Raw genomic sequence first — 3,774 nt, 5'->3', positions numbered from 1 at the left:
ACTCTTACTATTTACTCACTACTAGCATCCAGCAACTTTCTCAAAGCCCATCATTTTCTTATTCCTGTGTCAACAATTGAGTCATAACCCTCATTCACATTTATCATTGCTGGAAATTTCTGCACTGAATGTTTGGGTTATACTCGTTAGCTACTTTCTAGATACCATGTTTTGCTAATATTTTAATATAATATTCAGTAAGGAAGCTGTAGATAGTCCCGCAGGAAGTTATATGGGACTAAGGAATTTTCTGGCTTCTTGTTCTGTGTCTAACCCTCTTCATGCACACTAGCATTGCAGGAAAAACTGGGTCACATGGACATTGCTATAGAAAAAAAAAATTCACAGGATTTGAAGGCTGGAGGAAGACGAGCATGTTTTGTCTTTGCCCAGTAGCAGTGAATATCCCACTCTAAAATTCATGAGAGCAGTTTAGTACCTATCAATCAAAAGCTTATAATTTCCCTCAGCACTGAATTTTTTCTTCTAATTTCATAAAATAATTCATCTTTCTCCTGTTCATCTGATGTCACCACTTGAACTCCTTTTGCTCTGATGTATGGCTTCTTGAATAAAAAATTTTTGCCTTTCATATTTTCTCTTACCCTTTTTTTCATCACTAATCTTGTTCTATATAAAAAGAAATCATCCCAAATACCTCATATACTTATTGTCAGTACATATTAGTAATGTAATCTTAGCTCTCGTTGAATGAGGTCGCAGCTTTTGGGGGATTTGTGTGGTCTCATCACTAGCACAGCACAGGCCTGTACGCGAGCAACCATGTCTAAGGGACCTGCAGTTGGCATTGATCCTGGCACCACCTCCTCCTGTGTGGTTGTTTTCCAGCATGGAAAGGTGGAGATAATTGCCAATGACCAGGGTAGCCAAACCACACCAAGATATGTTGCTTTCACTGACACAGAACGACTAATTGGGGATGCCTCAAAGAATCAGGTTGCAATGAGCCCCACCAACACAGTCTTTGATGCCAAACATTTGATCGGACGTAGGTTTGATGATGCTGTTGTTCAGTCTGATATGAAGCACTGGCCTTTCATGGTGGTGAACGATGCACGCAGGACCAAGGTCCAAGTAGAATACAAAGGGGAGACCAAAAATTTCTACCCAGAGGAGGTGTCCTCTATGTTTCTGATGAAGATGAAGGAAATTGCAGAAGCCTATCTTGGAAAGACAGTTACCAAGGCTGTGGTCACTGTGCCAGCCCACTTCAATGATTCTCAGCGACAGGAAACAAAAGATGCTGGAACTATTGCCAGCCTCAATGTGCTTCGAATTACTAATGAACCAACTGCTGCTGCTATTGCTTATGAGTTAGATAAGAAAGTTGGAGCTGAAAGGAATGTGCTGATTTTTGACTTGGGAGGTGGTACTTTTGATGTATCAATCATCACTATTAAGGATGGAATTTTTGAAATCAAATCAACAGCTGGAGACACCCACTTGGGTGGAGGAGACTTTGATAACCAAATGGTCAACCATTTCATTGCTGAGTTTAAGGAAGCACAGAAGGACATCAGTGAGAACAAGAGAGCTGTCAGGCATCTGTGTACTTACTGCCTGTGAACAGGCTAAGCATACCCTTTCCTCCAGCACCCAGGCCAGTACTGAGATTGATTCTCTCTATGAGGGAATCGACTCCTATACCTCCATTACCAATGCTCAATTTGAAGAATTAAATGCTGACCTGATCCAAGACACTCTGGACCCTGTAGAAAAGGCCCTTTGAGATGTCAAACTAGACAAGTCACAGATCCATGACATTGTCCTGGTGGGTGGTTCTACCAGAATCCCCAAGATCCAGAAGCTTCTGCAAGACTTCCTCAATGGAAAAGAACTGAATAAGAGCATTAACCCCAATGAAGCTGTTGCTTATGGTGCAGCTGTCCAGGCTGCCATTCTGTCTGGAGAAAAGTCTGAGAATGTTCAGAATTTGCTGCTCTTGGATGTCACTCTTCTCTCCCTTGGTATTGAAACTGCTGGTGGAGTGTCCTCATCAAGCGCAATACCATGCCCTACCAAGCAAACACAGACTTTCACCAGCTACTCTGACAACCAGCCTGGTGTGTTCATTCAGATGTATGAAGGTGAAAGAGCCATGAACAAAGATAACAACCTGCTTGGAATGTTTGAACCCTGTGGTGTTCTTCAGGTTGAAGTTTTGACATTGATGCCAATGGCATCCTCAATGTTTGTGCTATAGGTAAGAGCACGGACAAGGAGAACAGGATCACCATCACCAGTGACAAGGGCTGCTTGAGCAAGGAGGATATTGAGTGCATGGTCCAGGAGGCTGAGAACTACAAAGCTGAAGATGAGAAGCAGAGAGACAAGGTTTCCTCCAATAATTCATTGGAGTCCTACACTTTCAACATGAAAGCAACCAGTTGAAGATGAGAAACTTCAAGGCAAGATCAACGATGAGGGCAAACAGAAGATTCTAGACAAGTGTAATAAAATCATCAGTTGGCTGGATAAGAATCAGACTGCAGAGAAGGAAGAATTTGAACACCAGCAGAAAGAACTGGAGAAAGTCTGCAACCCCATCATTACCAAGCTGTACCAGAGTGCTGGTGGCATGCCTGGAGGAATGCCTGGGGGCTTCCCTGGTCGAAGAACTCCTCCATCTGGTGGTACTTCTTCAGGGCCCACCTTTGAAGAGGTGGATTAAATCAAACCAAGTAGAGGTGTAGCATTGTTCCACAGGGAAACAATTGAAGGACCCAAATTTAGCAAGTTTCATGGCAGTTTTAAATTTAAGCTGCTACAATAAATTATTGGGCATTCTCAATACTTGAACATGGAACATGTGTACAGGGAGAGGAAGTAAATAAAAAATTGCACTTTATAAGCACTGTATCCTAAATGGAAAAATGCAATGTCTAATAAAACAGGTGGAAATGGAATGTCTAATAAAATTATTTAAATTGGCACCAAAAAATGTAATTTTAAATCATGCTTTAACATCCATTGTTTCTTCATTATCTTAAGCAATGTGGTCTAAAATATTTAAGTATTTCAATAATAAGTTCAAATGCTATTTTAAATAATACCTTCTCTGCTTCCTCTGAGGATACAAGTATATGCTTTAAGCATTCCTCTTCAATATTTTTTCTGGATCACTTTTGTTTTGTTTTGTTGTTTTCAAGACAGGGTTTCTCTGTGTAGTTTTTGTGCCTATCCTGGATCTTGCTCTGTAGACCAGGCTGGCCTTGAACTCAAAGAGATCTGCCTGGCTCTGCCTCCCGAGTGCTGGAATTAAAGGTATGTGTCACCACTGGCCAGCTGGATCACTTATTTTTTTCTTTTTATTTATTTATTTTTCCTATTATCAGCTTGATACAGTACACATTCTTATTCTAATAGTGAAATGTTTCATTGAGGTTTGCCCAATAATTGAGTAAAACCAAAACTTATTATAAGCCACAGTCATCCCCCTGCTATATAGCCCCTCTGGTTCTGTGGGTTGCAGTCTGATTGTTCTTTGCTTTATATCTAGAATCCACTTATGAGTGAGTATATACCATGTTTTTCCTTCTGAGTTTGGGTTACCTCATTTAGGGTGATATTTTTCCAGTTCAATCCATTTGCCTGCAAACCTCATGATGTCATTGTTTTTCTCTCTGCTGAGTAGTACTCCATTGTGTATATGTACCACATTTTCTTAATCCATTCTTCAGTTGTTAGGTTGTTTCCAGGTTCTGGCTATTATACATAATGTTGCTATGAATATAGTTGAGCATGTATCTTTGT

The 3,774-nt window shown here is 40.6% G+C and overlaps 1 pseudogene; it reads left to right on the top strand.

The window, feature by feature from the left end:
* The first annotated feature begins 783 nt into the window (after positions 1 to 783).
* On the top strand, positions 784 to 2,787 carry LOC118579878 (annotated as a pseudogene).
* The last annotated feature ends 987 nt before the right edge of the window (positions 2,788 to 3,774 follow it).

Source organism: Onychomys torridus, chromosome 3 (assembly GCF_903995425.1).
Source record: "Onychomys torridus chromosome 3, mOncTor1.1, whole genome shotgun sequence".
NCBI lineage: Eukaryota > Metazoa > Chordata > Mammalia > Rodentia > Cricetidae > Onychomys > Onychomys torridus.
This window is presented reverse-complemented; position numbering and strand designations above follow the sequence as displayed.